General features: G+C 34.6%; 1 protein-coding gene across 1 annotated transcript in view; it reads right to left on the minus strand.

Annotated features, from left to right (window-relative positions):
* NBEA (neurobeachin) overlaps window positions 1–26,674 on the minus strand; it is a 655,079-nt gene that overhangs the window by 238,594 nt on the left and 389,811 nt on the right. The gene's annotated exons all lie outside the window — the stretch shown is intronic.

Consider the following 26,674-nt stretch of genomic DNA (forward strand, 5'->3'; position numbering starts at 1 on the left):
ATGGATGCTAATAATGAGATGACAGGGATGTTAGAATTTTCTGACAAGGATTTTAAACCATGTATGATTTTTAAAAATGCTTTACTGAGCAATTATGAACACGTTTGAAACAACTGAAAAACTAGAAAGCCTCAGGAAAGAAACAAAAGGTCTCTCTCAGCCAAAAATGAGAAGACATAAAAAATAACAAAGAAATTGTAGAATCATCAAATAAATGACAAAAATAAAAAGCTCAGTGAATGGGCTTGATAGCAGAATGGAAAGGACAGAAGAAAAGTTTAGTTAAATGGCAGACAGAATAATAGATATTACTCAATCTGAGTAACAAAGAAAATGGACTGAAAACAAATGAACAGAGCCTCAGGGATCTACGGATTATAACATCCAACATATTTGGGTCATGGGAATTCTGGAAGAAGAGAGGGAAAAGAACAGGGCTGAAATAGTCCCTGAAAAAAATAATGGTTGAATACTTCTCAAATTTGGTAAAAAAGCCTAATGTACAGATTTAAGAAGCTGACTGAACTCCATACAACTGAAGAAATTTGTGCCAAGGCACAACATGATTAAACTTCTGAAAACAAAGGACAAAGAAAAATCTAAAAAGCAGCCAGAGAAAAATGACATCTTGCCTAGAGGTATACAACAATGAGAATGACAGCACATTTTATATCAAAGGCTATGGTGGCCAGAAGAAATGGCCAAATATTTTTTATGTGCTGAAAAAAAAAATAACTGTCAACTCAGTTTCCTACAACCAGTGAAAATATCCTACAAGAATAAAAAATAAATTAATATTTTTCAAATGAAGGAAAATAAAGCATTTGTTGTCATCAAAGCTAGTCTAAAAAATGGCTATAACCAGTCTTATAAACACAAGGGAAGTAATAAAAGGTACAATGGAACACCAGGAAGGAAGAAAGAAAATGATAAGTAAAATAAAAGTAAATATGTAAGTGCTTTAAATATGTCTTAGCACTGAAGTAAAAACTATAACACTATGGTGTGGTTCTAAGTGTGCGTAGAGGTAATATTTAAGACAAATATTTTAGGGGCACCTGGGTGGCTCAGTCGGTTAAGCGTCTGGCTTCGGCTCAGGTCAGATCTCACGGTTCGTGGGTTTGAGCCCTGCGTCGGGCTCTGTGCTGACTGCTAGCTCAGAGCCTGAAGCCTGTTTCAGATTCTGTATCTCCCTCTCTCTCTGACCCTCCCCTGCTCGAACTGTCTCTCAAAAATAAATAAAAAGCATTAAAAACATTTTTAAGACAAATATTTTATAAATGGGGGAGGGGATAGGGATGTAAAAGAAATAAAGTGTCTGTAGTTCATATGAACTGGTAAAACACAGTAGACTATGATAAAATACATATACAGAATGTCATACTTAAACACTAAAAAAAGCTATACAAAGAGATACATTCAACAACACTATGGATAAATCAAATTGGAATTCCAAGAAATATTCAAGTAACCCACCAGAAGGCAGGAAAAACAAAACAAAGCAATGAAAAACAAGGAAAACAAACAATAATTAATAATGTTTTAAAAAAATGCTGTCTGCAAGAAGTAAACTTCAAATATAATAATACAGGCAGGTAAAAAATAAAGAATAAAAAAGATCTATCATTCAAACATTAATCAAAGGAAATCAAGAGTGGCTATATTAATATCAGATAACTATACTCCAGAAACAATAAATTACTATAGATAATGAAGGACATTAACTAATGATACAAAGGCAAATCTACCAATTAGATCCCAGATGTGTATGCACAAAACAATAGAGGCGCAAAACATGTCAACCAAAAAAGGATAAACTGAAAGGAAACGAGAAATACAGATCTATATTGTGCGTATATACACCCCTCTTTTCAGCCATTGATAGAGCACCTCGTCAGAAGATCAGCTAAGATACAGAAAAACACAAATACCACCATCAAATGACAGCAGAATATACATTGTTCAAGAGAGACCATATGCTGGGCCACAGAACACATCCAACAAATTTAGAAAACTGAAATCAGACAGTGTACTCTCCTACAAAAATGGAATAAAGATAGAAATCAATAACAGAAAGGCAATAGAAAAAAATCCTCAGATACTTGGGAACTAAAGCAACACACTTCTAAATAAGCCATGAGTCAAAAAAGAATTCTCAAGGGAAAACAAAAAATATAATTAATTGAATAAAAATTACAATAAAATATCAAAGTTTGTGGGACCCAGCTAAAACAGTAATGATAGGAAAATTTATAGTACAAATACATACATTAGAAAAGATGAAGTATCTCAAATCAATATTCTAAATTCCAACCTCAAGAATAGGAAAATAAGAGCAAAGCAAGCAGAAGGAAATAATAAAGATAAAAGTAGGAACCAGTGAAATTCAAAACAGAAACACAATAAAGAAAATCAATGCAACAAAGAGCTGATTCTTAAACAATACTAGTAAAACTGACAAAGAGAAAATAAGAGAAAGATTACTAATACCCGCAGTGAAACAGCATCTATTGTTACAGACCCTGAAGACATCAAAAGCATAATCAGTAAATACTATAAAATATTCTACACACATAAATTTGACGTTTAAAAAATGAATACATTTCTCAAAAAGTACAAACCACCATAACTCACTCAGTATGAAATAGGTAATATTAGTAAATCATTAAATATTATGGAGATTTAATACATTATTTAAAACTCCCCTAAATGAATCTCGAGGCCTAGATGGTTTTACTGGAAAATTCTGTCAAACATTTAAAGAAAACTGGCCCCAGTTATACATGATTTTACCTAGAAAATAGAGGAAACATTTCTCAATTAATTTTATAGCTATTATGATACCAAAATAAAAACCAAAGAGAGTAGAAAGAATAACACGGACCAACATCCTTATGTATATAGAAAAAAATTCTAAATAAAAAATTAGCAAATAGAATTACACAAATATAAGAAAAATTATACATGATGACAACTGAAGTTTATTCCAGGGATGCTGGTTTGGTTCAGTATTTGAAAATTAACATAATCCACCATATTAATGGCTGAAGAAAAAAATCATATAATCAGATTAGTCAATAAAGAAAAGAATTTGACAAAATTCAACATGCATCTGTGCTAAAAGAAATTTTCAGTAAAACAGGAATAAATGACAACTTCCTCAGCTTGATAAAAGCATCTATAAAAATCCTATAGCTAAATTATACTTAAAGATAAATGACTAAATGATTTTTTCCTAAAACTGGGAAAAATACAAATATATGCTCTCACTCCTCTTATTCAACATAGTCCTGGAATTTGTAGCCAATGCAATAAAGCAAAAAAGGCAAAAATAAATATAGAATAGGAAAGGGAGGAATAAAACTGTCTGTTTGCAGACAACATTATTTTCTATGTAGAAAATCATACAACATCTATCAAAAACTTCTGAAAGTAATGCCTGGGTTTGACAAGGTCACAGAATAAATATACTAATATCAATTGTGTTTCTATAATGCTAGCAATGAACACATGAACAATGAAATAAAAAGACAATTTAAATTCACAAAAAGAGAGAAATACTTAGTTATAAATGTAACAAAACATAGACAGGACTTGTGTAATGAAAACCACATAATAACGATGAAAGAAATACAGTAATATCTAAATAAAATAGAAAGCCATACCATGTTCATGGATTGGAAAACTCAATATAGTAAATATATCAATTCTCCCCAAATTGATATACAGTTTTAATATAATTACTTTAAATATTCCAGCAGAGTTTTAGAAGATATTAACAAGACTGTTCTAAAACTTATATAACAGAAGGCTAAGGGGGGGGGGAGGAACCAGTTTATTTGACTTCAAAACATTAAATAGTTAAAAAAAATGTATTATATTAGCAAGGAATAGACATATAGATTAATCAAATATAATAGAGAACCAAGAAATAAACCCACACAAATATGTCAAACTGATTTTGACAAAGGTAGAAAATTAAATGGAAGAAAGATATGTTTTCACTGAATTGCACTGGAGCAACTGAACATCCTCAGGCAAAAACGAAACAACAACAACAACAACAAAACACCCCTCCCCCAAAAAATAAACTCCAAGAAACAAGAGACAAAAAACCCTGATCTAAATCTCATATCTTTATGAAACGTAACTCAAAACGGTTCAGAAACATAAATAATTGTAAAACTATAAAAAACAATTGGAGAAAAAGGAGACAATGTTTTTAATGGGCTAGGTGAAGAATTGTAGACTTGAGACCAAAAGCATAAGCCTGGGAAGGAAAAATTGATAAAACTGCACTAAATAGAGATTTTTTAAAAAATCTGCTCCACGAAAGAACATGTTAAGACGATGAAAAGAGTGGATGAAAATCTCTGCAAGCCATATATCTGACAAAAGTAAACCCTAGAATGTATGAAAAATTATTAAAACCTAACAGTAAAAAAAGCAAACTATATAATTAGAACATGGTCAAAAGGCATGAAGAGATACTTCACTGAAGAGGATAACCAGATGGCAAATACACACAGGAAAAGATACTCAATATCACTATCCATTAGGGATAGGCAAATTAAAACCATATGAGATATTACTATACACCTATCAGAATTGCTAAAATAAAAAAAGTGATGACAGAAAATGCTGGTAAAAGTATGGAGAAACTGAACCACTTGTTCATTTGCTGGCAAGAATATAAAATAGAATAGTCACTAGAGAGAAGTTTTCTTGAAAAAATAAAAATGCAATTATCATTTGACACAGTAATTGTATTCATGGGCATTTATCCTAGAAGAATGAAGACTTATGTTGACAGAAAAACATGTACACAAATGTTTATAGCAGCTTTATTTTTAATACCCCCAAATCGGAAACAACCCAGAAGTCCTTCAATGGGTAAAATTAGTCAAACAACTGAGTCACATCCATACCATGGCATACTACTCGGCAGTTAAGTAAGAAAAACAACCCGGATGAATCCTCACAGAATTCTGCTGACTGAAAAAAAAAAAATGTATCCACAAAGGTTACATACAGAATGGCTCCTTTTACATAACATTCTTGAAATCACAAAATTATAGATCTGAGAACAGACCAGTGTGGAGAGTCAGGAGGAGGGTGGGTGTTGTCATAAAAGAGCCACATGAGGGATCCTTGTGAAAATGGAAACGTTCTGTATCTTGACCATATCAATATCCTGTTTGTAACACTGCACTGCAGTCCTGCAAGATGTTACCACTGGCAGAAACTAGATAAAAAGCACACAGGATCTGTCTTATTTCTTAAACTGAATGTGAATCTACAATTATCTCAAAATAAAGTTCAATTTAAAAAATGTCTGCACCATATCAAGGTTTCATTACATATATGTAAAATTTTCTAATACTCACAATATATTTCATAAAATAATGTAGTTATACAAATTATTTTTTTAAATTTCCAACTTCAGTACCCTGTACCTCCTTTATATTTGCCTACTCTTCATAATGAAAAACAAACTTTTCCTTCACTATTTCTGTTTTTCAAACAGCTCTGCATAAAGAGGAATCTTGGGTCTTTATTCCTAGGTTAATATCTATGTCAGTTGGGAAAGTATAGCACGTACCAATACGCAAGCAACCAGCTATGTTCATGGGCATTTGTGGTAGAGAATATTGCGTATGAGACAAGCAAGGTCAGGGATGGTACAAATAATAAGGAACGCACAACTTTTTTGTTTGTTGTGGGGGAAAAGGATACAGAGGAAATTGTTGTCCAGTTTTGACTGCCTGTTATTTCCTTCTCTACTGGAAAGACACATAACACCTAATAGCTATTAACCAAGTTCAAAGAATAAATGAAAGAGTAAAAGCTACATCTCAATGGAAAGTCATTCTTTCCTTTAATGTCACAAGTTAGTTTAAATTGTGATTTGAAAAGACTGTATTTTGTCATATCTAATTTAAAAAAAAAATCACTATCGTTAACCTCAAAATCCAATAACCTGTTCCTTTCAAATACATTTTCTGTGTTTTGTTCTATTTTAAATGTTTCTCCTTTACCATTTAGAGTATAAAATACCCTTATGTGAATTAAACAAGTCAATAATATACTTCTGGATTCATATAAAAATTTAAGTATAAGTAGCAATGAAAAATATTTATCTGTAGTTTCAAAAATCTAATTCCATCTTTGTATTTTTTCTTGAAGGGGAAACTGGGAAAATTTAAGGTATTTGTTTTCTGGTTTGTTCTTCTGGTATTTTTCCCATGATCTATATGTAATTTCTGTATAGACCAACCGGCCACATTCCGCTCCCTTCACTGCCGTGGTCAAGAACACATGCGCTGATATGGAACCGCCATCCTGAGCGGCCTGAATGAACAGAGCTTCCCTGAAGACCCACGTTGGGCATGTGGTGTAAGCGAGAAACAGACTTGTCTTGGGTTGAACAGAAGGTCATATGTCACTGTAGTACAATCTAACCCAAATGAGTAAATTCCTAGAATACTAGAACTTTTTCAAGGTCCAATTTTTACTGTGAGCTTATTGTGTTCAAGACACTTTTCTAAGCACTGTTTATGTACAACTCTTTGCTCTTTGATATATTCCATTTGAGACAAGTACTACTGTTACAAACACTTCTTACAAATGAAGATAGGGAGGCACCATTAAGTATACGACCATGATGAAGCAACCAGTAGGAGGCAGAAAAGAAACTCACCCCCAGGACGGCTGACTTCCTGACTCCGGCTACCCTGCCTTAAACTGTAAAGAAAGCAATGAGGAAGGGCACCTGGGTGGCTTATTTGGTTAAGGATCTGACTTCGTCTCAGGTCATGATCTCAATTTGTGAGTTCGAGCCCTGTGTTGGGCTCTATACTGACAACTCAGGGCCTGGAGCTTGCTTCAGATTCTGGGTCTCCCTCTCTCTTGGCCTCTCCCCCATTTTCTCTCTCTCAAAAATAGAAAAACATTAAAAAATTTTTAAAAATAAATAAGGGGTGCCTGGGTAGCTCAGTTAGCTAAGTGTCCGACTTCAGCTCAGGTCATCATCGCACAGCTGGTCAGTTCGAGGCCCGCATCAGGATCTGTGCTAACAGCTCAGAGTCTGGCGCCTGCTTCAGATTTCTGTGTCTCCCTCTCTCTCTCTGCTCCTCCTCTGCTCTCTCTCTCTCTCAAAAACAAACACCAATAAACAAAGAAAAAAAGAAAGAAACTGAGGAAATGGACTATCTTGAGGCTAATTACATGGAAAGAAAGCACTAGCACTGCTGTTTCCTGCTTCTCTATAAGCAGAACGAATTGTTGTGAATAAAAAATAATAACCGTGAAATACACAGAATGCTGTGTGTGTAGTGTGCATGCTCATCATATAGTCAGCGAACATTTACTGGACACCTACTATGAGCCAGGCCACAGGCTACAGTACTAGTTGTGCAGGGAGGAACAGATGAACATGATTCCTGCCTTTAGGTATCTTTGAGACTATTTCATAATGTAAATAAGCAAATAAATCTATAGTTAATTTTTTTAAGTGTTAGGAAGGAAATAGATCAGATATAATAATAAAAACAGAGGAGCCACCTGGCTGCCAAAGTGAATGTACAAGTACACAGGTGGGAATATGCTAATGAAACATAATTACAAAATGTGTTAGCAAAAAGAAGTCTCTATTTGTTGGCCTTCTTAGTTCTCCTCCCTAAGAAAAGTCACTGGCCTTTTATTTAACATGCCTTATGTGCTATTTAGTTGCTTCCTAGTGATATATATCGCCTCAGTGCTGTAAGTGCATGTCTGTATGTGTGCATGCACTCTTCTCCAAATTATGTATCTGTGCATACACCTGACATAGATCTTAAGCCATTTTTACTGTTCTCTTTCTCCTAGGTATTACTGAGCACTTCTTCCAAAGTCTTATTTCTCTGACATGCTTCCATCCTCTCTAACCTGAGGTCATATTTAATATGTTCATTTAAATTACAAATTAATTGGTGATGCTCCTGAAAAATGCATCCTTCCTGTCTTTGAAAAGTGCTCTCTCGCATTCTGACTGCAAAGTCAAAGTTCAGAAAGCCAAATCCTTGTCTTGAGCCCCTTGTTTTTCAGCCAGACTAGTTTGCTTCCTCCTCTCCACCTGATGACTGAACCTGGAAGGAGAGAGAGCATCCTATAACAAGCATACCGAGTGCATCACCGGGGATGCAGTCCAACCTCTGGCTACATCGTTTGCTCTCATGCATATCCGTGGGGAGTAGCAGCAATGAAAGATGAGTCTTGAGAAACTCTGAGATATTTTGGATTCATAGAAGAGGGAGACAGTGATTGATGAATGTATGTGAATTAAGCAAGGTTACCATTCGACTGTAATGGAAGTTCCAGCGACAAAATAATAAGAATCACTAAAGTGTGTGTTAGATGGTACCAGCTATACTTAACCATGAGAATATTTTTATTAGCAATCTAATCAAACAGCTAAAACATGAAAAAGAAAGTGGGTAGAAAACTTTTGCCTAAAGTCCGCTTCTAGTGTGAGTTTATTTTTTACCTGAGATCCCAACTAACTTTTTGCTTATGCTGCCACTCTCTCTAGATGACCACATTTGTAGCTTCTTCACCTTCCTTTTCCTTGTAGTGTTTACTGAAGTGACAATGTGTTGTAATTCTCATTACTTTGATCCTAATTTATCTTATCAGAAAGACGAAAAAGTAGTATCATTGGGTTAACATATGATAATACATATTATAATATCACATGATAATACCATCCTAGTCACACAGTTTCAGCCATAAACTACATTATACAAAAAAAGTCATAGTTTACTCACAGTGAACTTTGAAAAGCCATGTTAATGTTATCTGGTAATTTTATTTATTTTTTTATTAAACATTTTTTAAATGTTCATTTTTGAGAGAGAGAGAGACAGAGCATGAGCAGGGGAGGAGCAGAGAGAGAGGGTGTAGACAGAATCCAAAGCAGGCTCCAGACTGAGCCGCCCAGGCACCCCTGATCTGATTTTAAAGGAGGGTACGTTATTCTTCAAGTTTGAAGGTAGATACATGCCTATTTGATAAAGGGGTGAACAAATCATTCAGGAAAAAAAACTTTATTCTGTTCCCAAATAATCATATCAGAGCATTTATATTACTTTATTATTTTTATTCAGTGTTTATTTTTGAGAGAGAGAGAGAGAGAAACAAAGTGCGAGTGGGGGCTGGGGCAGAGAGAGAGGGAGACACACAGAATCGGAAGCAGGCTCCAGGCTCTGAGCTGTCAGCACAGAACCCAATGTGGGGCTCAAACCCACAAACTGAAAGATCATGACATGAGCCGAAGCCAAATGCTCAACTGACTGAGCCACCCAGGTGCCCTAGTTTTTTTTTTTTTTTTTTAACATTTATTCATTTTTGAGAGAGTGAGAGACGCAGAGTGTGAGTGGGGAAGGGGCAGAGGGGGAGAGGGAGACACAGAAACTGAAGACAGGCTCCAGGCTCAAACTCACAAACCACCAGATCATGACCTGAGCAGAAGTCAGACGCTTAACCAACTGAGCCACCCAGGGGCCCCAATATATTACTTATTTTTAGTATTGTAGAAAGAAAAGTCTCCTAACAGAGTACTGGACATTTTATTTGATCCTTTAATTTGCTTTTCTTTTCTTCAGGGAAAGTAGTTTTCTGAAGACAAAAAAATTTTTTTTTCGTGATTACTTTTGCCTTGTGGGTGTTCCATTACTCCCAAGGAGCCTGGCTTTCTGGTATCATAAGAACAAAGTAGTTTTATAGACTTTAAGGGATAATGTTCGATGTGAAAAAGATGAGAATAAGCCCGTAAGCATCTGGTCAGGTCCTTTATGGTATTGTAAGACGCAAGAGTAGCTATTTTAAGTGTGTTGTCCAGGAAATTGGGCTCGATTCCCACAAAATATTTGTTTACAGTGCTTGTATGCTGTGAGTCCCAACGAAAGGAAGAGACAAAATGAGGAGTTGATCATCCAGACAGGGCTGTCAAGTTGATTCTCGAGCTTCCCTTAATCCACAGCTAAAGAGGAAGAGCCACCCCACTGGGGGGCTGCCCTCTCAATTCCCATGAAGGTGGTTTCTTATGAAGGTCACCCGGTGTGACCCTCCATTATAGATTTGGTGGGAATGAAGGCAAAGGTTTAATGGTGAAACAGTTTAAGGGACAGTTTGGTACACTTTATGAATATGGGGGGATGGAGGCTCCATTATTATGAACAATTAAACAAGGATGCAGTGGGGCGCCTGGGTGGCTCAGTCAGTTGAGTGTCTGCCTTCAGCTCTGGTCATGTTGTCACGGTTTGTGGGTTCGAGCCCTGCATCAGGCTCTGTGCTAACCACTAGCTCAGAGCCTGGAGGCTGCTTCAGATTCTGTGTCTCCCTCTCTCTCTGACCCTCCCCTGCTCGCACTGTCTCTCTCTGTCTCTCAAAAATAAAGACATAAAAAAAAATTTAAAAAGGATGCAGAACTGGAGACTAGAGCAGAGAAGTAGTTTCCAAAAAGAAGAAGAAAAGAAACTCAATCAATTAGCACATGATTAGTACATGTTTAATTGCATTTTCAAACTTTGTTTTTGCATCATGAACCAACTATTCTTCTGACTCAACCTTTTTTGGCAAGAGGGGGAGCAACAGCATTCAAAGGGTTTTGGAGTTTATAAACTCCTTTTCTTTCTCCTGGTAGAGCTAGACTCTCCATTTAAAGCAATCTTTGGACAGAAATAATTACCTTAATCTTAATTGAGAAAATTGTAAAATTACTTATGAACACCTAATTCTGGACAGCAATTACTGAGCTTAAAGAAAGGAGATTTTCTTTCATCCTAATAATTACTGCTGTGGCGAATAGGCTTAAGTATTTTTAGAAATTATAATTAAAAATTCTTCCCATAAGACTTCAGAAATTGATCACTATAAGAAATCACATAAAAAAAGATTTACTTAACTTTGAGGAATATCCTCATACTAAGTTGTAAAATTTTCAATTATCTTCAAAATTGTATCTATTATTGCCAAATAAATATTTTCTAAATCCTGCAAAACATTTTATATAAAAGGGGTCCCCTTAGTTATATAACAGTTACAAGCCTAGTATGATATAAGACTATTTATTTGCATTGATGATTTCCACTACTGCATTCTCTAAACCTCAGTTCTTTCATTTATAAAATGAGGATAAATAAAACTTACTTGATAGAATTGTCATAAGGAATGCATGTGAAGCATTCAACTCAGTGCATGGTACATACAAGCAAGAGGCAGCGACAGGAGGAAGAATAGATAAAAATAGGTTCAAATCCCAGCCCTGCTACTTGTTAGGTGAACGACAACTTGTCTGAGTATTAGTAGTCTTATCTATAGGAGTTACTCACTTATCTATATAGTTAGTGACAGTTTCTCACCTAAGTGCTTGCTAGAAGTCCACCAACAAATAGTAATTATATCAGCTGGTATACAAACTAAGTGCAATTAGGTCTGCATTTCTATAAAACTAAAACAATAAGTTTCCAGAAATTCAGATATGCTTTTTAAGGTCTAATATTTTTAAATGCAACATTTAATTGAGGTGACATATATACAGAAGTAAATTCTTTATCCTTCTTTGCAGGGTCACAGAGAGAATCTCTTTCCAGTCTCATCACCCCTATCACATTATGTAGAATCCTAACTTTTCAGAATACCCTCCAAACTTGTGCTATTCCTCTCATTAAAATATCCATGCTTATCCAATTAGCAATTAGTTGTGTATTATTCTTTGTAATGTTTCTATGTTAATTTTGGTCACCTGCCATTCTTCTCTCTAAAATATCCTTGCTTATTAATTTGGCAGTTAAACAAATTATTGTGTTTTGGTAGATCTCAACTTTTCATTTAATACCTCATGCACTTAGACCTTGATTCTTTTAGTTGACTGTAAACAAGAGATCAAATATTTGTTTTATGTGGCTTTGCAACTCTACAGATTTAAAACAGTGTTTGCAAATAATAGGCATGTAATAATATTTAATTTGATTGTTCTCTCATGGCGTTTTCTTGTGATAAAAGTTAGTTTTAACTTTTAAAACCAAATTATGACAGAGACAAATCTTAAAAGGTAGAGCAAAGCTAGTAACTATTAAAACATGCCTAAAAATTCTAACAGAACCATCAATATGGTCTATTTGGCTTTTCCACCAATACACATTAGGTGGAATGGGAATAGTTATTAAACCACTAATAATGGTACTAAAAATATCACTTTCCTAGTAGCTTATCATCACTTTGTAGGAGGGAATGATTTGCCAGTAACATATTTAACCCAAATAGGAAAACACAACATAGTAAATTAAGAACATGTTGACAATTTAGTCTGCCTCCATGAAGTTTGCTTTAGGCTACACAATTATTTCAGTAATCAGATGCAAGCTGATGCATTTATATTTGATTCCTTCTTGTATTTATGAGCCCACCAAGGAAAAATGTTAGCATCCAAAAAAAAAATTATATGACAATTAACTTTTAAACTAACTGAAAAAGTATGCTCATTAGTTTTACAATTAACTTTCTATTTACGAAAGCTCTCAACTTTGCTGACACTTTAAATTTGGCCATTCAGAAAACAACCAAATCCTGTATCTCCTTCACTTTAATGTTTTTCCTATAAATATTGATCCTTAAAGATATAAAACAATTTTTATTTTTAAAAAATTTTTAACATTTATTTTTGGGAGACAGAGCATGAGCAGGGAAGGAGCAGAGAGAGAAGGCGTCACAGAATCTTAAGCAGGCTCCAGGCTCCAAGATGTCAGCCCAGAGCCTGATGTGGAGCTTCACCCCATGAACTGTGAGTTAATGACCTGAGCCAAAGTCAATCACCCAATTAACTGAGCCACCAAGCACCCCTAAAAACATTTTTAAATGCAGTTTTATCCCGATTTAAAAAAAATATTTATTTTTGAGAGAGAGCGTGTGTTGGAGAGGGGCAGAGAGAGGGGGAGAGAGAGAATTCCAAGCCCTGATAGTGCATAGCCCGACACAGAGCTTGAACTCACGAACCTTGAGATCTGATCTGAGCCAAAACCAAGAGTTGGATGCCTAACCGACTGAACCACCCAGGGCCCCCCTCCCTGATATTTATTTGTCACACTAAGAGTCTTATTATAACAGACAAAAAGGAAACGTACTCCACTAGCTGAGTACTCATACAGCAAACTTTTCATTATATTTTACCTAATTCTCATTAATGTTGATAATATTTTGAAAATCTGTATTCACAATAGCAGAATAATTTTTAAATTATTTTCAAACTGGTGTTTAAATAGATCATTTAATTTTGAATTCATTTTTAGCGTTCAGGCATAAAATGTCTTTCTAAAGGGTTGCATAATTCATGTGCTTATATAACTTAAGTGTATTTAAATATTCACCTCAATATTCATACTTTATTACAATTATATTTAAATTTATAAATGGGACACCTGGATGGCTGAGTAGGTTAAGAGCCCGACTTTGGCTCATGTCATGGTCTCACAGTTCATGAGTTCGAGTCCCACATCAGGTTCTCTGTTGTCACAGAGCCAACCTCCTCTGTGTCCCTCTTCCTCTGTTCCTTCCCTGCCCATGTGCATGCATGCTCTCTCTCCCTCAAAAAAATAAATAAATGTAAAAAAAAACTTTTAAAAATAAATACATTTATTATTAAAATGGAATAATTGAAAATTTTTTTCACTTTTGGAATAGTTTTAAACTCCCTTCTTAATTTAGATTAAGTTTCTTTTTTTTTTAAGAGTTTATTTTTAAGTAATCTCTACACTCAACATGGGGCTCAAATTCACAATCCCAAGAACAAGAATTGCATGTTCCACTGACTGAATAGCCAGGTACCCAAATTTGGATATGTTTCTTACATAACATTTTACTTTTATTTATTTTGACTCATTTTCAAAATTTGAATAGTTCATATAAATTTAATAATTTAGACACGTTAAGAAATAATGTTTGCTATACACATATCCACATCCCCACATCCTATAATTACAGATGCACAGATGCTACTCAGTATTACTCAATTTTATATTTCTTCATTTACATAAGAGCAGCTTATATGCTGAAAACATGACATAAAAATATGACTAGAAAACTCAGCAGCACACAGTTCACAACTCACCAATTCATACCAGTTGATTTGCTCCTTAACAAAAGTTTTTTGAATATAAATATAAACAATGAGGATAAAATGTTGTACAATTTGACTAATAATAAATGGCCTCTTTCTTCCCCAAAAGCATATTCTCTCTAAAGCAATTATTTAAAGATGACAATAACTCTTTGCAAAATACCAAGAAACTTTTCCAACTGTCTCAAGATTGAGACAGAGACCATTAATAAATATTTTACAATACTGTCCCATACAGAAAGGCCCAATTAACTGAGAGGCTCTAGTGATGGGTTTTCTGCATAAGTGGAAGTCTGTGTTAAACAAAACTGTGTAATTTTCTTTAACTCAAGATCCCAACTCAACATCCCAAACTCATTTGACCATGTAATCCGTGAGTCAAGCAACCATCACCGACAGCTCTCGGATCATACTCTGGAATATTGTTAGTGATATGGTGATTCCTCTTTTAAAAAACATGTACTGTGTTTTAATACCAGTGGCTGGTGGCAATGTTAGCTCATTCATGAAACCTCCTCCTTTCTCATGAGGGAAAAGACCTTTTCTGTTTCAATCACTGCTATGTAGTTGGTTCTTAGAAATAGTGCTTGTTATAGTACCTGTTTTGAGTGACTACCATACTCTAATAACTGTGTTTGGGAACAAAGGACAAAGGTGAATGAGAAGTATTTTCTACCTAAGAAGCTTACAGTTTTTTAAGAGGAGGACAAAGATACAAGCAATTACAGTGTAATGTGGAATGGATGCTTGAATAAAGGCATATGTGAAGTACTTATGAACTCTGCTGGAGAGAGCAAGGAGAGATGATGCTAGAAATAAGCCTTCAAACGATAAAGAGTGATATACCACGTGAACAAGGAAAGGAGAGATACCATATGATACAGCCACACTGAAAAAAAACAATCCCAAAAGTTTCCAACTCTAATATTGGTTTCTTAGTTGTTTTTCTCCTCTTTTCCTATATTAGAGTGTTCCATAAATGGGTGAATAGATAAATTAATTTTGGTTCAGCAATAATTCAGATCAGAAATAGTAAAACACAGAAAAAGAAAGCTTATTATGGGTTGAACGGTAAGAGAAGGAAGGATTGAGCCAGATTACAGATAGCCTCTAGGCCTGCAGGAAGTTTTTTGATCATCTTTAATATTCTGAACTCTAAAGTTCTTTTCCCTCAAAATTTTTCTCAAGGTTGTATTATAATCCTTTAAAAAGATATCATTTTTTTTTTGCTATGAAAAAAAAAAGCATAATAGATGTCTCTTTTTCATTTTTTGACTTCCAGGAACCACATTATATTCTCTAAACATATCATTTAAGCCTTATAATGATTCTACGAACATGTAATAACCTCAGAATTCATAGTTGGAAAGAAGGCTCCAGAAGTCATACACCAACCAGTCCAGCCTGCAGATTCAATATTCAGTGAATAAATACTTACTTAATGTCTATTCTAAAATAGGTATCTCTAGAACTAGGGATTCAACAATGATCAAAAGTGAAAAGGTCTCTGCCCTCATGGAGTTTACATTCTCATGGAGTGAAACAGTCAATAAGTAGGTAAATAAAGTAACAAAACCTCACTTTATGATTGAAATTATGAAAAAAATACAGCTTGGTTACAGGATAGAAAATGACTGGGTATACTGTATACAATATGTTTAGTGAAAGCCTTTATGGGAAAGTAACATGAGCTGGTTTCTCAGTAATGAAAAGAATCCAGCAGCTGCCCAAGGATAAAAGGTTCTAGACAGTTGAGAGAGAGGACAATGGAAATGAACTTGATCTGAATAACAAAGTGAATGCTAATGAGGTTTAAGCTTAGAAAACAGGATCAAATGTCTTCCTTAATTGGGCAGGGACAGGATCATTTAGGGTCTTGAAGGAAGGTTATGTAAAAGGAAAAAGATCTGATTTCTGCTTGATCTCACTCTGTGAGAGAAAAATGGCTTCAGGTTATGTGGAAGCTAAAAAGCAGGTTGGGAGACAACGGTGGTAGGCAGCATTGAAATGGAAAGAGGAGGTCAGATTTCAGATATATTTTATAGACAGAGCCGACTGGACGAGTTGATAGAAAATAGAGGCAGAGGAAGAGGTACTAGAGTACGTGGAGGAACAGTCAGAAAAAGAAGGGATGAAAAATCACTCCTTGTTGGAGTTCTGTTTCTAGTTTAGAGGAATAAGCTCTTAGCAAACTGAATATTCCACATATAACAACTATAAAATCTGAGCAAAGCAGAAATAACAACCTGACAGCTACATAGGGTAAACAAAAGCAGTAGGATTTTGGAGAGGAGTTAAAGCTTGAGGAAGTGATCAACACAGGGAGAGTTCTTCATTTTTTGAGGGTTTGTCTTAAGGACAGCTACAGTCAGGACAACGGTAAAAGGTGACTAAAACTCTGAAAGAAAGCCTACTTCTGGACAGAGAAACAAAGGGAAGATGCTTGAGGCAAATAGGGATGCTCAAGTGTGAGGTGGGAACCATGGAAAAGAGAGCGTCTGAGAAGAGGAATGACACATTCTATGTTTAAATTCTGTTCAGGTCTCTTGCTGGCTCTTGAGCCATACTTGAATAGGACTATCTGAACTAAAATCTGAGCCACAACTCACTGTACATATGATGGAGTTTACAGTTTGTGTCTAACCTAGTTAACTGCCTGCTAAAACAATAATGGACACTCCTTGGAGGAATGTATCAGAATCCAGAGTCTCCACCACATTACATTTACAATTTCTGGGACACAGGAAAAACTACAAAGAGTCAGAAAAATATGACCAATTCTCGAGAAAAGAGGCAATCAGATGTCAACCACAAGATAATTCAGGTGCAGGAATTATTAGACAAGGACTTTAAAATAGTTTAGTATAATGAAATAAAGAAAAATATAACTAATGAAAGATATGAAATCTCAGCAATAGAAATGTAAAAGAGAATCAAAAGGAAATTTCAGGTTGCAAAAGTAAAATTCTGAGATAAAAATTCACTGGATAGGTTTAATAGCTGGATGGAAATACAGAGAAAGATAGTAAACTTGAAGACAGAAAATGATTGAAAAAAATTAACAGCCTTAGTTGCCTGTAGCACAGTATCAGAAGGTCAATTATATGTGCAATTGGAGTACCCAAAATAGATATTTAAGGAAATAATTGCCTCAAACTTTGCACATTTAGAATAACATAAGCACACAGATTAAAGAAGTTGAATAGTATCTGAGAGGATAAAGATAAAGAAAACCACATCTAGGAACATCATAGTCAAACTGCTGAAAACTAAAGTTAAATACAAAATCATGAAAGTGGTTGAGGAAAAGAACAAATTACATATGGGGGAAATTACAGTGCAAAGACACCTTCAAAGTATTGAAAGGGAAATAATATACTATCAGCCCAGAACTCCACATCCAGCAAAAGTATCCTTCAAGAATAAAGACAAAATAATCACCTTTTTGGCAAACGGAAAAGTAGAAGAACTCACTGACAATGGAAGTGCCTATTAGACATTATGAATAGGAAAATTCTTCAGTCTGATAGAAAATACTAGCTAGAAACTCAATTCTGAAATGACTGAAGGGCACTAGAAGTGGTAAATGTTTGGATTATATAAATAACTATTTTCTCCCTTAATTTCTATAACATATACATGATGTTAAAGTAAAAATTATGATATGCTCGTGTGGGATTCCTAATACATGCAGGTATAATATAACTTACACAAGGAATATAGCACAAAGAATTTTGGATGAGCTGTGGGGAAGGTAAATGGATATATATGGCTGCAAAGGTTTTAAATTTTATACAAAGTGGTAGACAATTCTATGTAGGCTGAAAATTGAGACGTATAAAATAATCCCCAGATCAACCACTAAAACAAATATAATGTAAAGAGGTATAGCTACACAGATGATATATAAATATAAATTAAAATGAAATTATATAAAATACTCAAATAGTCCAAAAGAAGAGAAGGGAAGCAAACCAAAACAGAGATGACATATGAAAAACAATGATTAAAATTACAGAGCTAAACCCAACCATAACAACAATTACATTAAATATTAATAGACTATTCCAATTGGAGGGCAGAGATAAAAATGGATTAAAAAGCAATACCCAACTATATGCTGTGTACAAGAAATGCATCAAAAATATAAAGACATGGCTGATTTGAAAAGTATACGAATAGAAAAAAATGTATCTATCTTATATATATTGATATATAGATATCATATATATTACATATATATTTCTACATAGAAAGAAAATCTATCTACATATCTAATTATATAGATATATAGATATATATATCTTATTATATATATTAAATGTGTGTGTGTGTATGTGTGTGTTTCTGAAGCTGGAGTGGCTATGTTATCATCAGGGAAAGTATACTTTAAAACAAGGTGGGGCACTAGGTCAATCATTTTCCACTTGGGTCATGATTTTATGGTTTGTGAGTTCAAGTCTCACACCAGGCTCTGTCTGACAGTGCAGAGCCTACCTGAGATTCTCATTCTCTCTCGGCCCCTCCCCTGGTCACTCTCTCTGTCAGCACAGAGCCCGATGTGGGGCTTGAACCCATGAACCGCGAGATCATGACCTGAGCTGAAGTTGGACGCTTAACCAACTGAGCCACCCAGGCGTCCCTATAATTGCAATTTCAAATTCCCCAATATGTACAGCACACACAAAAAAATCATTCCTGAAGAAAAGAAGGGTTGGTACACCCTTGCACTGATTTATTATCTCTAGAAACATTTAAATTACAGGTAAAGCTTTCTTACGATATATGAAAAAGTGATTGAAGACTTCAGATTAAAAAAAAAAAAAAGACTTCTGGTAAGTTGCAGCAATAAAATCACTGTTCCTACTTAATTAGGCACTTTTCTTATATTAACAACATCAACAAAATAACAGTATGAACACTGATACCATAAATTATGCAGGAGTAGAGATAACATGATTTGACACAAATCATATATATATATATATATATATATATATATATATATATATAAAATCTATGATTTAAAATGGTGCTTTCTTTGCTACTCTGATTCAAAAACAGTTTTCTAAAAAATATTCTGAAAGACCTTTTACACTCAAGATACCTATCAGTCCAAGGTACTTACTAGGCGATCTTGGTTTTCAGGAAGTGTATAATCTCTAAAATAGCATTACCATCTCCTACCCCAGACCCTTGCTTCATAAGACCCATTCTTCCTGAACTTCAGCCTGTGACCCATCTTGGCCCCTCTGACAGGACAGAAAATATTAAATGCCTTAATTCCTTTTTTCTTTGGGCATGGATTCCCTAATTATTTGCTTACTCTAGTAGTTTAGCAAACACCGCAGATTCACTAGTTGCTAGTCTTGGGGGGAGAAAAGGAAAATCTACTTCACTGAATTTAGTAGTTCTCAAAACCCTGTATCTTGCATTGTCCTGTGTCTGGCTCTAAATGAGTAAGTCTCAGAGTATTGTTACAGTCCGTGTCTTTGTTTTTAAGGAATTACAAAAGACCCAGCACATCTCTAACCTGAGTGCTAAATGCGATGATTTTGATAGAAAAGATATTAGCACTTTATAGATCTGATGTCAGCCAACTTCCTGGGTATTTATTTCATAGAGCCAGTTTCCCTTAAGCGAGAAGAATAAGTACACATGAATTAGATATGATAAATGAATGGACTCATCCTATACACCAATAAGTTCAAAAAATAAAAATATAATAACAAAAAGTCATCTCAGGAAAGATAATGGTACAAATGTAAATTCTAGACAAAAGACAATGTACTCCTTGTTTGTGGACCTTCTGCCTTCAGAAAACACACACACACACACACACACACACACACACACACGAATATATACAGAAACCCTACAAAAGAAATAAACCATAGGAAAGACTAAAGGAAAGGTTATTTATTAGAAAAAACTATACCCTTAGTCACATAAACTACTGCAGCAAATAAACTGAGATAGAATAATAAAATTAGTATACTCAGCTAGCAGTTGAACCATTTACAAAAAAAGACCACTTTATCTGTGCTCTTTTCTTTTGCAGAATCCAATAAACTGCCATTATATTCCTTCTAAATGGTTCCATTACAAGGATTCTATAACAACAGCCTAATCTCTTGATAATTATAATAAATGCTTGTAATCAAAGTAGGAACCATTTCAAATAGGAAGGAGAAAGGCTGTTTTCCATCAAACTCATTGTAGTTCTGTGACCTCTGAAGCATTCAGCTACAATACAGCTTTCCATCCAATCTTGTTCAAATAAATATTCAAGAAAACCCTAGATCAATGATAATTTGGACTGAGGTATTTTAGTATTTTCTCTTTCAGAATTTTAGATTGTGTTAACATTAAGAACAAAGAGACATCTTTGCTCAGACTTTAAATGTCCAGAATTCAAGCGATAAATGATTTGGTTAGATGTGCATTATTTCCTTCAGGGGAACAAAAGTGATAGGTGCTTTAGAATACTATAGTGGTGAGCTATTCACAATGCTTATGGTTTTAAGGAAGTATTATTTTCCTAGAAGACAGCACATCTCAACACAGGAGTTGGGGCTGTTATTTGCTTGAATAAACAATGATTTCCAGAGATCACATAAGTAACTGAAGGCTGATAAAGTTACGGGAAATGACTATCTATGATCAGAATGGCTTTCATCTGCATTTTGTTAGACCAAGCATTGATTTCACTTTTCAGCTGTGAACAGCAAGAGGCCAGCTGTGGCCAGAGTGGGAGCAAACTGTGAACCAGGGTTACATTAGAGGGGGACTGTTTAAAAGAAAAAAAAGGTAATACTTTTTAATAAGTCTTAGCATAAAAACTCTAAACATTTGGAGAAATACATATAAGGGTTTCCACAAACTGTCAAGAGTGGTGAATCAAATTTATGACAAAATGAAACCTTTGTGCTCAGTTGTGGGAATAAATAGAATTATGGGGAGAACATAAACAAAGAGAAGGAAAATACAAAATATACTGCCTTCAAGGCAGAAACAACTACATTTTACTTGATATTCCCAGATGTGCTAAGAGGAAATTTATGACAGCACACTGAAAAGCAAGATCCCCTTTGTGAAACCTTTCACATTTATTTAACTAAGCACAATCATTGAAAATGACCTTTATCCAAACCCTGCACAGCAGTCTTAAAATGATCTAAAATGACTGCCAGATATTCTTTAAATAACATTACTTAACTAAAAGTCATTACCCAGGGGCAATATTAAAGGACTGGCAAGTATTTACAGATCTATTTTCAGCAAAATATAACGTAGGCTTAATGAAATATTGATAACACATTAAACATCTTTGTCAAAAAGCTAACAACTAATACGAATTATCTCAGTTTGCCAGAATTGGTAAGAAATGTATGGTTTTCACATTCAGGGAATCTTATTTGCCTTTTAATGGAGATTGGCATCATAGGAAAAAAAATCTAAAAAACAGAAATGTTAAATACTTAAAATGGTAAAAAAGAAAAAGCATCATACCCTGAGAAAGGCATTCTAAAATATGTTTTAACTAAATAAATTTTCATATTTGCCAAATGTAGTAAATTTCAAAAAACTGAACTTTAATTTATTGATTCCACCTATTGTCAAGATAAGGGCTGAATATTTGATCATTTCTATCAATTTTTTAAAAATTTACATTCCGTGGAAGATCACAGCCTACTTAGTAGGCTGGGAATGGAGAGACAGAAAGAAGGTTGGTCAGGAATAATTGGTAGTTGATTAAAAAGATGCATACTTGTGGATTCTAAAATGAAAAAAAATTCCGTGTTTCATAATGCATTTGTTTCAGTTAGCAAAAACTGGACATACTCTGGGGTAGAGATTCTCCTCTACTAAGAGGATGATTAGTTCAGTAAATCATGGCTTTGAGATAAAGATGATTACTGTATCTCCTTGATGGGAAAAGGAGAAGGGTATAAGGAGGTCCGTTTCACCACAAAGCAATTATGCTGAGCCAGAATGTTACAATTCATCATGGCTGAAAGATGATGCTCACTGTTAGCCAAGGGAAACTGCGACTCGAATGCTCCCATCTAGATCAATACACCATGTTTTTTCCCCCCTTAGCCAAAAGTAATTATACAACAGAAACTTCACAATCAATACCTTCTCAGGCTAACTTAAACTCGGCTACGCAGGCATGAAGGTATGCCCCTGTCAGCTGTCACCGAAGCCCACCCCATTAAATCCAAATTAGGCCTGTTCTTATGTGCTGTTAATCAAATCTTTCTCAGTGTTATTGCAAGTCCTCAATACTGGTTCCTTAGAAATAAAGTGTTGTCAGGTTTTGTGTTTGTTTTTTGTTACTAAAACATACCACGTTACTACTGACGATATAATAACAATGGAGGACTGCTTTTAATTAACCATTGGTATTTTTGAAGGAGAAAAAAGAAAAGAAAAAAAAATCATTTCATAAGGTAAAAATAATCGATGTCCCTACTCAGTGAAAACCTAAGTACTTCTGGAAGCATGTTTCCTAATTTTCTAGTTGAGGCTCTGACCTTTGAACTTCTAAGATCCATAACCAGAGCAATCCACAGTTTTATAAGGTGCAATTGAATTTTTCTCAAGATAAACAAAACTTGCAGTTACGGAGATGATCAGAGATAATTGTACATACATTTATTTTATATATGTGGCTAAAAATAGTGTTGTAATCATTTGAAAATCTATCCAAATGTCAATTTGACAACTGCTTTCTGTGAGATAGAGCCTAGTCTTATAAACCAATCTAATATATCAGAAAAGGTTAAAGGGCATGGAAAAATCACTCCTTCAGTGAAAAAAATTTTGACATCCAATTTTCAAGCTGATTTATCAGTAGAAAGCTAAAATTGATAGGTTGCCATTACTGGGGAGTAGCCTGTCTAAGAAAGCCGTTATAAAACCTCTCGTTTTGATTTAACCACATTAATCAATACAAACCTATACTGTTTCAATTTTTAAAACATTGATCTTCTGCTTTAAGCTTAGTACAGGCACATTCATCAACAATCATAAAGAAAGCTCAATCTATTTTTAAGCAAAGGTTTAGAAAATAAAATGATCAAATGAAATTCAGGTGTACTTGTCTTATTGGTTAGTCATTGTTATCAAGAACTGTTTAGTTAATCAAGAAATTGAGTTAAACTTTTTTATGCTGTAGGAAATATCTATTACTTTTCACTTTGTTCTCAATTTTAACTAGTCCAGCATTACCTCCTGGGTTTCTCAGTTATTTGGGTCTACTTTCAGGTTGTTCTAGAGTTATTCTATTTTCAGTTTCTCTAAATATTTGCATTTAAGCAGAGATAGATATATAGAGTGAATTTAATATATAATTAAATATAATATAATTAACTAATATACAAAGTGCTTTTATTTGCTAATCAATAGCTAAAAGTGACAGCAGAGAATGACAAAAGACATTTCAAGAGAATATCAGACCAGGTGAAAGGAATATTTTGGGGCACAGAGGACTTAAATATTTCTGAATTCATAACTTTATAGATGAAAATCCTGCTAACTTAAAAAATAGGAATTTTGCTCTAATTCATCCTTCATGCTCTGGAAGATTCAAAGTAGGAAATGTAAACATCAATATGCTTTGGAAACAAAGTGTACATATTTGTTGTCACACTATTAGTATTTTATTATAAAGTGATACTAAGAATCCAGAGGACAGGAGCAGAAGGTAATTACTACTATGGAATAATCCTGCCTTTAAAAAATTTTCCAAAATTAAAGCATTCAAGTTCAAGTTATATATTTTCTAAGTATATTTATGTTTTACATTTAGAAATATTATATACTTTCTATCAATATTTAGCAAATATATATTAAAAATTTTCACATTAAAATAAGTATTTTATACATGAAATACTATCACATTTACTACTAATCTCTAAAGAAAATTATGAGAGAATGGAAAGGATGGGGAAGTGATGTAAATCATACACGTTAATTTAAGACCCCTTTTCCATACGTGCCTGGCATTATGGTAAGTTGTACAAAGACAGATAAATGGGTTCAGTCCCTGCCCATTCAGACTGAAACAGACAACATCAAAAGATATTTTATTATATTAGGCACATATCACAGATAAAACATTTCCAAATAACATGTTGAGTAGGGAAAATATTAATTTCTTCAAAGTGTAAACCCAGAACATATAGTTTAACTAGGCAGAAGCAAAATGGTTAAAACAAAACAAAAATCAGTTATTAAGAAAAATTATGAAGACAAAATATTTCAAATTTACATTGTAAATAATCAAAAAGAAGTACTCTGTAGACAATATATGAATACACTGAAGCCAACCTTAATTTACCAAAGTCTAATAAAGCTGAGCTACTGTAGAACTTACTAAAATTTTTAATACAGAAAAGACTCAAAAAGGTTTACCTGAAGAACAAAAATAATGCTAGAAGAAGAAAATGTGTATCACCAAACGTAAGATGCTTAAGCGAACAGTGGCTTAAGAGTGTATTTTGAAAGAGAAAGGCATAAGAAAAAGTAGATAAAACCTTCATCCAAATTCTGTTTGGAGATCCTCAAGTGAGCTCAGAATTAACTTTGGGAATGGCACAGAATTATATTCTTATTTCTCTAGAAAACTGAAAATGAGTATGTACTTTCTTAAAAATCATTTTACAATTCTAGGTTGCAGATGCTAACATCCTCTGGTTTGAAAATAAACGTAAGTTAAGAAAGCCTTGACAAAGAAAAGCCTGTAACTTACTGTGTGATTAAATCATTACTCTTGATTTTATACCAGGCACCCTTGGACATGTACTACCCTGACATATGTCAAGGATTCTTCTAATGCTTAAGAGATGTAATTTACCCCTTAGTAATTTTTACTAACAGTAGAAAAAAATCTAGTTAAAAAATTTAGGATAATTAAATAGTCTTTAGAACGTGGCAAATGATTCATTAGCAAGGCACTAGCCTAACATCAACAATTAAAATGGATATTCATAATGTTCATGGCTCTTCTTTGTATTTGCTGACCTTATCATTGGTGTCTTAGTAAGTCAGTCAAGACTTCCCAATCAGTGTATTTGTGGGGCCTGGATATTAGAGTCTCTTTTCTCTTCAATCTTTGTTCTAAAAACCACCTGGGCCTTTCACTAGATTTATCTTTCCAGATGGGACTCTCACAGGCCGGCCCAGTCCAGCACAGCCCAATACTTATCTGCCTGGCTGCTTCAGCACTTTCCCAAACATGGAGGAAAATATCCATTTATCTCCGATATCTAAAAATACGTTTAATCATATGCACACACACATTTGCATCATTTCCTGAAATAATTTTCCCTTTTCTTCTTTTAAAATACTGATAGAAAATTTACCAACATTATTCTTGATATTCAGGTCAGTTTTTATGGCTAACTTTAGTCTCTGCTTTCACAACTTCTGTATCTTTACTAACCTGTTGCATGTCTCTTTGAGCAAAAGCGATCCGTAAAATACATCCTGCTTCCTGCCCATGGTCTCTGGGCCAGGAGAACGGCTGCACTAGGACTAGTGCCTTCTCTGGGTCCAGCTTTGACCTGCTCCTCACAGGCGTCTCTCGGTGCTCTTCTTGCCCTCTTTCCAGTCAGACCACACGTTCACTTAAAGGCATTCTTTCCGTGGCACTAGAGTGGCTCGGTTGAGCATCTGACTCTTGATTTTAGCTCAGGTCATGATTTCACAGTTTGTGAGTTTGAGCCTTGCGTCGGGCTCTGTGCTGACAATGTGGATGGAGCCTCCTTGGGATTCTGTCTCTCTCTTTCTCTTTCTGCTCCTTCTATGCTTTCTCTCTCTCTCCCTCTCAAAATAAACTTAAAAAAAAATAAAGGCATTCTTTCTAACCACACACTTTGATAATTTCCCCAACCATGTGGACCATGTGTTCTGAAACAGATTCACCTTTTTTACTTGAGCTTTAAGAACTTTTATTCTATTTCTTCATTCCCCTTAACTGATGCTATCTGTAGTTTATTAATTTTTTTGAGATGAAGTACAAGAGCATGAGTGGGGGAGGGCCAGAGAGAGAGAGAGAGAGAAAGAGAGAGAAAGAGAGAGAGAGAGAGAGAGAGAGAGAGAGAGAATCCCGACAGGCTCCATGCTCAGTGCAGAGCCTGACAGAGGCTCAATTTCATCACCATGAGATTACGACTTGAGCCCAAATCAAGAGTCTGATGTCACCCAGGTGTCCTGCTATTTATAGTTTATATACACTGATTAGACATAATTTGCTCCCGACTGACATTATTTTAATTTCTGACTTGAGTCAATATATATATATTTTTATTTTCAACTGTGATTGTTCTTAAAAGTTCTGCCAGTCATCTAACCTCCCTCCTTTTAAGGACACCTGATTCAGGGAGTCTTCCGAGGTGGGCAATTCTGATGAATTCTGTACTTACCTCTTCTAAAGGCTGTATTTAAATTTCCCTCCCACTACATTATTTTGGAACTCAAATTTCCCCAAATCTAAAAGGTACTACTGGTATT

This window comes from Suricata suricatta, chromosome 4 (assembly GCF_006229205.1).
Source record: "Suricata suricatta isolate VVHF042 chromosome 4, meerkat_22Aug2017_6uvM2_HiC, whole genome shotgun sequence".
NCBI lineage: Eukaryota > Metazoa > Chordata > Mammalia > Carnivora > Herpestidae > Suricata > Suricata suricatta.